The 11836-nt window shown below is 45.3% G+C and overlaps 1 non-coding gene across 1 annotated transcript; it reads left to right on the plus strand.

The window, feature by feature from the left end:
- Positions 1-3389: 3389 nt before the first annotated feature.
- Positions 3390-3463, plus strand: Trnan-guu (transfer RNA asparagine (anticodon GUU)). The gene has a single exon. It is a non-coding gene; the product is annotated as a tRNA-Asn (tRNA).
- Positions 3464-11836: the final 8373 nt, after the last annotated feature.

Below are 11836 nucleotides of genomic sequence, written 5' to 3' on the forward strand. Positions count from 1 at the left end.
CATAGGTCGGCAGTGTGGGAGAATACTCACACTCACTCACCATAATTTTTCCAGGCCCCGCACTCACTCACGTTCACACTCACCTCCACTCACACTCACAGCACTTCCACCGTGCACAGCACTCACTCGCACTCATATCCACTCATACTCACTGGTACTCACCTGCACTCACACTCAGTGGTACTCACTCGCACTCTATTCCACTCACACTCACTGACACCCATCGCACTCACTTCCACTCACACTCACCTGCACTCACACTCACCTCCACTCACTCGCACTCACACCTTTGAAATGAGCGCGAGTGCGAGTGAGTGAGTGCCGACCTATGGTCTCCTCCTCTCAAAGCGCTTGTTTCTTTACTTTTTTGCTTGCGAAAGCAAGTCGACGGTGGCGCTCCTCGAAAGTCCCCGTTGAAGCTTTCAGGCCGGCGCGCGCCGCCGCTGCCGCCGGCGACGGCGGCTGCGCAGAGCGACTTTCAACATGGCTCTAAATATAAATAAGTGAAAGCGCGCGTTATCATCGTCCAATCGGAGATTCAGGAGAGAGAGAAGCGGCATTGTTCAAAGGATGGCGGTACTTTTCCGAAGGTATAGGGACTTTAGTTGCAACCTGTAGCTCGATCTATCGACGAATAATGGTTCAACGATTAATTCAACAGCACAATCCATACGCCTGGAATACTGAAAGATATCTTACGAACACAATTCACGTTATATTGTCGAGCTCTAGTGGTAGATCGACAGAACATTGTTCATACGGTGTCGAACGCTGCTTGCAATTTTGGCTTCACTATCCGAGCGCGCTACAAAAATGGAGCGTGGAGCCATGCCATACCACACCACGGTGTGGCTCCAATTTTGTGCAACCGAGCAGCGCATAGACCTCTCGGAAGCTGCTAAATTACAGCGGTTCTCTTTGTCTAAAATTACGACAAGCACGCAGTCGACGTCCGCGTCAAAGCTTTTCTGACTACGACGGTGTATACGTAATGCGAAAGAGTAGAGTCAGCTTCTAGTTCCGTAATTATTGAGAGCAGTTTGAATTTTTCTTTAGAAACCTGAGTTGATGAGAAGGTCGCGCGATGACTTTGTTATGACAAACGCGTCTCGTGTTTCTTTCCGCTAATGTAGACAGGGTACGGTTACGTTACCACCTGAGGGCCCGTAATTCGTAGTTTTTCGAATAAATCTGAAGTGTCAATTTTTTTTTTCTTTTTACTGGCGAGTGGTTCCGGATTTTATCGAAGTAATCTGTAACATCGCAGAACCCTAGCTATACTACACGCCATTTCAAGTTCACAAAACAATTTCTGAAGGCAAATACGTCGTTTCGGTAATGCTGGCCATTCTGATCGTCATTTAGAAATATGTGACTTGTAAGTAACTTTCAAGTAACGAGTTGTTTATTTCTGTAGTTTCCTAATACAGAAATATACTGTAATAAAATATTTTTTGGAACTGGAGTGTTCATTGCACCGCTCAGTTAATTTATTTCCCTGGTTGTCAGTAACGTATCTTAAAGTGCGTTTTGTAAGCAACTTATACAGCCGTGGGCCGCTCTTAAAGAAAACACCTTACTAGTATACTCCTGCGCTGATTGCCGATCACATTCGCACTAAATCCTGCGTGATATATTTTCATCAACGAATGTTTCTATAACGCTTCAGGTCAGCTACATTGTTTCCCGTAAGAGCTTAAGGAATAGTTATATTTCGTTCCGTTCGAAGAGCAGTTCCACTTAACAGTGACCGGTACTGTTTACATATCTGATCCTAACCAACTGCCTGCTTAGCGTGCACGCGCGACGTTTCCTTCGGCGCTGAAAGGAAGCCGATACTACGGCGCGTTATCCAAGGGCACGTTTTTCGTAACGCCTTTTCTTTTCCCTCGGTTACATTTCGTCATGCCACGCCGCTGCGGTGTCGGTGATAATAAAGTCCCTATACAGGGTGTTTCATTTTAGCTGCACCAAATCTTTAAAAATGCCTGTGGCAGATAGCACAATTTTAATCCTTGATCTAAACAACGCGATGAGGCGACTATTACTTTCACGAGAAATCAAAATGCCTAATTGAGTAATTAGCATAATTACGTTAAGTAACTTTTTAATTAATGATTTTATGGCACATCTTTCAATCGAATTATAGCCGCTGAGTTCGCAAGGCGTATCCACTTGGAACGAATTCTCAGGACTGAACCAGTTTCGAGGTAATAATTTTCAAAGTGTCCGACGAAATGCATGGGCGTTCCTGTTAACTTTGTGCTTCAATGCATAAAACAGCGTCCTCCTCAAAAAGTTAACTGGAACGCCCATACATTTTGTCGGACACGTTAAAAATTAATATCTCGAAACTGGTTCAGTCCTGAGAATTCGTTCCAAGTGCATACGCCTTGCGAACTCAGCGACTATAATTCGTAGATTGAAAGATGTCCGTAAATCATTAATTAAAAAGTTAACTAGCGTAATTATGCTAATTACTCAATTAGGCATTTTGATTTCTCGTGGAAGTAATGGCCGCCTCATCGAGTAGTTTAGATCAAGGATTATTTGTGCTATCTGCCACAGGCGATTTTTAAAAATTTGGTGCAGCTAAAATGAAACACCCTGTATATAAGAAAAGTACCACTTTGATCAACGCCGCTTCGCTCTCTCCTGCTCCGATTGAACGATGATAGCGCGCGCTTTGACTTATTCATATTTTTCTCCCGCCTCAGAGCTATGTTGGAAGTCACTCTGCACAGCCCCTGTCTTCGGCGGGGCGGCGGCGGACGCGCCCGGCCTGAAAGTTTCAACGTTGACTTTCTAGGGCCGCCACCGTCGACTTGCTTTCGCAAGCAAAAAATAAAGAAAAAAAAAGCAATCGCTTTAGGAGAGGAGACGGCGGAGGAAAGAGTAGATGGCGGTACTTTTACTATATAGGGACTTTAGGTGATACGGCAGCGAGGTGACGAGCGAACATGGAAGAATAAAATTGTTCGAACCATTAACAAATCTCGGTGGAAAAAGAATCGTTACTTGCCGTGTCATGTAGGCAGCGGTTTGCTCTAGGTGTCGCCGCGGTGTACGTTCTGCGGATCGAGAGGGTGGCGAAGCCGCCCCCCCCCCCCCCCCCTTTCCAACATGCCGGCACTTCAGCGATGACTTTTTTGCATGCTTTCATGACATCCCCCTCCCCCTCTAATCCTGGAGGTTCCTTTAGGCAATATTACCTTTAGTGTGTCTCTGCACCAAATACATATCTAGGGAGGAGAGAGAGAGAGCGAAAAGATCACGTGGGAAATTGAACATAAAAACGAAAGCGCAGCTGGAGAAATAAAGCGCTGCTCGCTCGCAAAATGTCAAGATGGAGTCTTGCTCTCTATTGTTTATTCCCTTCTTGAACGTCTGCCTCCGTGGCGCAATCGGCTAGCGCGTTCGGCTGTTAACCGAAAGGTTGGAGGTTCGAGCCCTCCCGGGGGCGGCAAGATATTTTACCACATATTTTTTTTTCTTTTTTTTTTTTTTTTTTTTTTTTTTTACCAGCGCTTTTCCCTGTCACTTCTCTTACTTCCTATGTTGATCGTCACACTGCAAAAACCAAATGTTTGAAACAGTCGCCCTGCAAGAATTGAATACAAGTTGAATTTCTTTTTTCGTTGCGGCGGCTCATACCTCGCCCAAGCTGAGTTGTATAACAATGCAGATTGACACGCTTTGCGAGTTCGCGTTTTGCACGCTTTCTCCACGCGAGACACGCAGCACAAAAAAAAAAAATATTGGTGATAACATGCTGTTACCGCTATGACGATTTGCGTTCTCGGAATGCCAAAACCATGCCTCTTCAAGGTATCTCATAAAACATCTGACGCAGAGACACCGGCTGACGCCAGATGCACGAAAGTTCATATGAACGGCAGAGCAATGACGAAAATATTTAAACAGCACGGTGTATCATCAGCCTATATTTATGTCCACTGCAGGACGAAGGCCTCTCCCTGCGATCGCGGTGTAAGATAGGTGGATGGTGACGAATAAAGAACCACTTATTATCGTTATAGAGTGAAAGACAAAGATTCAAAGAACAACGAGTTAAAAAGGTACTGGAACTGTAAACAGAGAAATCACAAGAATGAGAAAAACAGGCAGAAAAATAAACACGAACAGAGCGATAATAGATTATTGATCGTGAGCACTATAGCTTAGGTAAGGCTGAAATGCAGGAAAAGTATGCCGTTGTATTATATTTTTACACATTATCCTGCTCATAGCTGCGTCCGTTTTATGTGACATCGCTTGTATCTTTTCTATGGCTTGCATACAGTCCCATAATTGGCTCTCATATTTTGACACACTGTTCCAAATGCTTAGTACCAAGACCAAAACAATTTCATAGATATTGATTGACTGCAGTGCGCCATCAGCGTGCAGTGTTGTGCTAATTTGTGATGTGTTAATGCCGAACGTGGCCTGCGGCATCACAATGAAGCACCTTAAAGGTGCACCGTTGCGTTCTCAAAGGCCACGTGCGGATGACTATTAGCCGCGAGATTAACCCAGAGGTGACAGCATCGTCGCTACATTTGTGCAAATGTGTAATCGGAAGCGCGCATTTAAATGCGCCCTTCCACGGCAGCGGCGCATTGCTGTGAGCGATTGCTGCCGATTTGCTGGTAACGAAACGGTCTTGTAGCAGGAAACTCCATGGTAATACATGCCGCCCTCTAACGTGACATATTTGCAAAAAAAAAAAAAAAAAAAAAAAAAAAAAAGCCGAGAAATTTTTCATCTCTGAGTGAAAGAAGAGTGAAGGGTGATGCATCGGGGGGGGGTCACATACACTCGGCCACACGAGTTCTGTTTTGGCAGTTTCTTGTGCTTTCTGAGCGGGGCAGCATTGGCATACTGCCGAAAAACTTAACATTTATGTTGCGTCACCCATGTGCCTATAATGCCACATTTACAGCTAGTCTTGCACTGATATACAAAGACCAGCATTCCTCAAAATCACCTTGCACCATTATACCCGAAACAAGTCTATCGCCGCTCTGCTTTACTTCTTGTATACACATCCTCCTTTGTCCATTGCACTTATAAATGCTCAAAACACTGCATAGCTGAATTCATTTAAGTAAGATACGTAACTCGGGACCACAACGTATTAATATTTCCACACGGTTTTCTGAGATTCGACGTTTATTACCGCACTAACGGTACAAGCATAACACAACTTTCTAGCACAAAGGTGATTCTGCAGTTATGCGCACAATCGGTACATAAAAGCCTTTTTTCCCCCTTTATCCCACGTGTCAAAATTTATGAGTAGGCATTGTTATTTATTTATGAAGCTATAATAATGACCGCGATCTTTCGTCAAGCTTACAATGCCACATGTCATCCAAGAGAGATACGTACTTCAGTACAAATCCTGTGTCGGCACTCGGCAGACTGTCGTGTTACGCGTTTGCATACTCATTTTTGCCCGCCATGGTTTTTCAGTGTATACGAGGTAGTGGGTTTGATTCGCACCGGCCGCGTTTTGATTGGGGTGGATTGTAAGAACGCTTATGTATTTAGACTAACCTATGTACACGATAAAGAGCTCTTAAGTGATCGAAATTGATCCGGACGGAACCCCTATTGCCTCCGTTTAAGGGAAAAATGTGGCTGTTTTACGAGTTGCTATATTTATAAAATGTGTTTTTTTGAGTCTTTCTAAAGCCATTGAAATATAATGTATTGTATTTTAACTGTGCCATACTGGCATGCAATGTTACACTAGCAGCAACATATACCACCCATGAAAAAAAAGAAAGATTGTGGCTGAATATAGTTTGAGCCTCAGGCTGATGTACTACGTGCTAGGAGGCCAAGGTTCGGACAATATATATATATATATATATCTGCGAGTCATTCGCCAAGACACGGGCAGCAAAGGGCGGAAAACTTCGCAACGAAAGCTCCGCTTTAGTGAAACGCAGCACGCGGAAATACGGTGACTGAAGCCTCCCCCAATTACAGCATGTCACATGTTTTCGGATATGGCGGCAGATGTGGCTCGTCAACTTTCTGCTCGATAAGAGGTACAGTGGGTACAGTCATTTGAGCGTGAACTTGAGCGTAACGCCTCTCCTTGTCGTGGAAGCGGATGTGGAACATGCCCATAGGCGTATAAAGAGGGGGGGGGGGGAAGCCTTGGACTCCTCGCCGTTGGACTCATACGGAACCTCACAGCAACGGCGACCCCGACGACAGAAATCCGCTCTGAGTGTCCATATACTTGCTATATAAATAAAAAAAAATGAGGGCCACTTTATCGTGACTTGTTCCGAAAATGTGCACTGCGTAGGTTGCTTATGGGCAACCAATATACGGGCCACTTTTTAATGTCTGCGATATGATTAAACGAAAGAAACAACTTCGCTGAAATCGGGTTGTAATTCTCCAAGGTGGCACACATCTACTGTCTTTTTTTTTTGTGAATATTGCAAGTAACTTATGTTGATTGTACTTCGTTGCATATAACCGCGACAATACTATTACCTAATATAGCGATAATTTATGCTGTCGACTTAAACACCAAGTACAATTCTTTGTTTAGTTAGAATTGTTTGTCGCAAATGGGGGCATTTTTTATGTGCGCTGGACTGCTGATGCTGGGCGGAATCCGGGACCTCTGTAAGGCGCTCATTGCCTTTTGTCCCTGTATCATCTTTACATTTTATATAGCTGCAAAAAATAAATGCAAATCCGAATTTTTCGCAACACACACACACACACACACACACACACACACACACACACACACACACACACACACACACATATATATATGTAGAGTCAGAAAAAGGTCAGATCGTTTGCGGTTTGCGAAATACTTGGTATGCCACTTGGTGCGCCACTCGAGAAATACTTAGTACGCCACTGAACATGCCTCTACTTTCATTTTACTTTTGCGAACTATATTTTTCTACATTTCAATGTAACAGATAACAGTTAACTTCCCTTATGCTTTCTTTGGCTTCATTGCATGTGGGCTGCATGTTAATGCAACTAACACAAAATCGGAGCCTTTTCGGTTCTCCTTGTTCTTTTTGCCAGTCCCGGCGACAGCCCAGTGGCTGTTAGCCCCGAGAACGAACAAAAGCTGCGCTGCGAGCGCCGCTCGCCACGGCGTCATGGCAAGGATTTGCGTCTGTCCGTCTGCTACAGTTCGTTTTGCGTCCGGGCGGCTGAATTACAATTGCTAGTAGGTACAACGGGGGCGTGGCACTGCGGGTCCCTAAGAAAAAAGGTTAAGGAAACAGAGAGGGGTCTGGAAAACAGGGATGCAGACGAAATCAGCACTGGGCACATACCGAACTTTCAAGCAAGAAATTGCCAAAGAAAATATCTACGTAATTCTAGGGGAAGCTCTTTGTTGTTTGAAGCCAGGACGGGAGTATTGCGGACTAAGATGTACGAGTCAAGTACCAAGGTATAGACACGTAGTGCTGTGCGTGTGGAGAAGAGGAAACGGCTGAACACCTCATACTTTTCTGTAAGGGGCTTAACCCTACAGTGCAAGGCAACGGGGCTGATTTTTTCAAAGCATTGGGGTTTAGGGACAGTGAAGGCAAAATAGACTTTAAGCGGGTAGAAATAACCAAACAGAGGCTATCTGATTGGTGGATAAAATTAAGGCAGGGGTGAAACTTCACCCACCACAAAGTACAAATATGTTAATAGCCATGGCTAGGTGGCGTATGCCACCGCCGATTTAAAGGGTTCAGCCTCATCCATCGCCCCTACGACTGTTGCCATGGCAATCGTGGAGACGCAGCGACAAAGCGACATTGCCGATCGCAGCTACTAGGTGCCTGGGGACCGAATCGTTTAGGGACTTTTACAAGGCGCGTTGAATGTCTGGCGGTGTCTGGGCCACGCCGCCCGCGCTTTATTATCCTAGCGTTTGGTCTAGCGGCGAAAAGCCTGCAGTAGTGGTGGTGTGGCATGTAGGCTATTGAACGAGACGGGCTTTGTAGGGACCGCCAGTAGTTTGTGCGCAGGCGCGAGTACAAGCGGGTGACGAGAGAGAAAATCTGGGGGCTTTTGCTCCTTGCAGATGACTTTGCCTAGGTACTACGGCGGACAACTTCCTTTGCTCGTTTTGTATGCGTTTGTCCCTAGGCTAGCCGGCATGCGCGATTGCGTTGATGGCGCCGAGCACAAATTTTGCTCTTGTGCTCCTACGATGTTCTGGCGAGTTTGTTGCGTTTTTTGTTCCAACGGTAACATATAAATCGTGCGATAGTCGCGAGGGGATCATTGAACCTGTGAGGTTGACGACGAATCGGATAACTTTAATTCCAAAGCACTCCGTGCTCATGTATTGGTTATCAGTGCATACTGCACCGTTCAGGAGATTAGCGTGAACGAAAGCACTTCCATGCGTTGAAACACATTTAGCACCCTGCAGGTGGCTCTGCCTGGGCAAGCGGATTCTGCTCTCGTTTATGGCCCAGTGCCGCGGCTTCGCCGCGGTGCCAGGCGCCGATGCGAAGCGGCGGTCGTTGGGGTGTTGCGGAGCGCAGCGTAGCAACACCCGAAATAAAAAAAATACTGCTCCAGTCAGGTAGACTGCTCCCTCCCTGATAGTGACATTATATTTGGATCATCAAAACAGTGATGCGTTTATTTAGGAATAGCATCGATCCTCTAACAAATACACAGTTGTACAATAGGACCAAAGAAAGTTCTCCGCCGTAGTACCTAGGCAAAGTCAGAGTCAAGTCAGAAAAGCCTCCAGATTTTCTCTCTCGCCCCCGCTTGTACTCGCGCCTGCGCACAAACTACTGGCGGTCCATCCAAGCGGAAGTCACGGGACCCGCAGTGCCACGCCGCCGCTGTAAATACTAGCAGTTGTAAAGTCGCATCCAGGTGCCTTCTGCAACGTTTCAGTTTGTTTGCTCTCGTTCCCTATGCTGGTGCACTTATGACAGTCCTCTCAAATATATTTTGACGATGTTTGTTCGTCAAATTTTCTTGAAAGAGCTTATTTTCTAGACAACAATATATTTCTCAAAGGCAACGTTACAGTGCCGGCCAACTGAGGTCAGTCCAGAGCAGTGTAGGTTTTTCATGCACAGTTCTACACTCTGCAGTGGTAGCTCACGTGGATAATAAAAGCATAAACGCGAAAACATAGAACAATCTAGTTAAGTGACCATACTTGCTGCGGTGCAACAATCATGTAACAAATGCTGGCTATACAGGGTGTTTCAGCGAACACTTTCAAAATTTTTGAAGGTTGCCTGTGACAGATAGCACAATTCTGGTTAATGAGCTGGTGGTCTACTCTATGAGGCAGAGATTACTTGCACAAGAAATTGAAATGCATAATCGACTAATCAACAAAAATTCACTAATTAAGTTTTTAACTATTTATCTGATGGCCCATATTGCAATTTACACATTGTCGCCATGGAGTTCGCAAGGCGGATCCACTCGGAACGAAATCTCAGGATGACATCAGTTTCGAGATAACATTTCCAGAACTTTGCGGAAAAATGCATTGGGATTCCAGTTACTTTTGTGCTTCCATGCATAAAGCGATGTGTTGTTAAGCAAGTAACTGGAACACCAATGCATTTCTCCACAAAGTTTGAAATTAATATCGCAATTTCTTGTGCAAGTAATGTCCGCCTGTTCGAGTAGACCAGCTCATGAAATAGAATTGTGCTATCTGCCACAGGCAACCTTTAAGAATTTTTTAAAGCGTTCGCTGAAACACCAGGTATACGAGTTCTACAATATTTACCTTGATTTTAACCCCCTAAGTCCTGTTTGCTCACAACGATCTGTTCACTGGAAAAATATCGAAGTTTCGCATTTATTCACAGAAATGTTCGGCAGTAGCACGTGGACTAAACAACATATCAACATTCTACCAGTACCGTTTACTTTTTGAACTGCTTCTCAAAATTGAGCTGTTCTAAACCAGTTAATTTTAAGCGGCGGTAAGTAAAGCTAATTGAGGCTTTAAGCTGTTTGCCGCACACAAAAGGCATGGACCAATATTTATTCTCTTTTCGGTGCTACACCCTATACTCAGTTCAACAATTTAGCTCTGCTTGTTGCTTGGGGAACCTTTCTGACCGATCTGCTTGGCGAAACTCACACAGCTGCTTGGCGCAACTTTTTGGGCGAAATGTGCCTTTTAGACCATATAGCTGCAGCCAGCAAGAAGCCGAAGCTTCATTTTTAGTGGTATGGAACACATAAAAAATATCAGCTATCACAGAAGGAGGTCGGAAATCAAGTAAATTCACCTGAGTGTCTTCTTTATGAGGCAGGGGGTTGCCTCTTCCAAGCAGCCGAAGCTGCACTCTGGTGCCTCGAGTACGTTATAGGCATTCCAATTAGCACCGTAAAGGACTCCTATATGGTTTCAAATCGAACTTGCAGCGAACGGAACGGTTTCGCGACAAATGCGCGCTTCGTCATAACGATTGTCGGTTGCTTCCATTGTGGGAGGTGTCTACCATATTGTCGATAAACACCGCTTCAGGCCACTATGAAACATTACATGGCATGTATGGCTTGGTTTTTGATCTTAACAACGAACCTATTCTTTCAAGTGATTGTTGTACAAACATGAAGCGCAGTCGTGTTAACAGCCACGTAGAATGCTTTTTCTTAGTGGCTGTTTCGGAGAAGATTGAAAGTAGCAATTTTTTTTCGTAATACCTACGTGCCTTGTTTTTACGCATTACTGCAGTACCCACATTTGAGTAGAACTAAACATAGCAATAAGAAGCTTGATCAAAGCTTCGCAAGCAGTATCCTATTCTAACATGCTGATTTATATATAAAGTTGACACCAAATACCAATATTGCCGCTCCGTGTAAAACAAAATGTCTATGATAACTAAGCATTAAAGGAATGTTAAGTTTGGGGTGAAGCATTGTAAAATTAAAATTTTCCATACTGAACTTGCAGACATTGTTTTTTCGCTATATTTATGAACAGACACGGTGCACCTCTGCATTGCAAAAGCAGTAGCCCATCAACTCTATATAGCTTCGATCTCCAAGCATCAAATTTTCACGATTCACGCGGTTTCGAAAAAGAGACTGCACTTCAGGCGTGACAGCAGAAAGCAGCCAAAAACGTCATTCAGGAAGTACGGCTGGCGCGCCCAATACACCGAGTATGCACGAACGAGCGTGTGCGGCATCCGAGCGAGCGGCTTCCTGGCCGTGACGTCACTCGGGAGAGGCCGCCACTCTAACTTCTTGCCGCTAATGGCGTTGCGCTGCTGAGCTCCAGGTCGCGGTTTCAATCTCGACTGCAGCGGCGCCGCATTTAGGTAGGGGCAAAATGCAAGAATGCTCGTGTACTTGGATTTAGTTGCACGCTAAAGAAGCCCAGGTGATGGAAATTCCAAGGGGCCCATGAGTGAAATGCTTAGCCGCAGGTCCAATGAGTATGCGTGCGATGTGCAATATCACGGGTCCAAGGATAGCTTGCGTTAAGTGCTAGGTCACTAAGTCCACGTCGCCGATGCTCGAATGCTCAGCCGCGGATCTGAGACGTCCGGAACCGTGGAATCCACCGCGCTTCTGGCGATGTCCGCGTCGCGCTGGTTTCAACACTCGTAGAGCAAACGGTGGAGCGGACGACGCCCCCACAGAGCGAGCGCCAGACCAATGACGCAACGCGCTGGAGTCACGTGGTGGGCGCGGCCAGTCCAGAGACTCCGGAAGGACCTTCAATCATTTGCTTTTTGTGCGCTTGTTTCTGCATGGAGGGATTAACTGAAGCAGCAAATTTGAAGATGGAAAAAATGCGCTTTCCAACGAGACCTAGATGGCG

The sequence above is a fragment of the Dermacentor silvarum genome, chromosome 1 (genome assembly GCF_013339745.2).
Source record: "Dermacentor silvarum isolate Dsil-2018 chromosome 1, BIME_Dsil_1.4, whole genome shotgun sequence".
NCBI lineage: Eukaryota > Metazoa > Arthropoda > Arachnida > Ixodida > Ixodidae > Dermacentor > Dermacentor silvarum.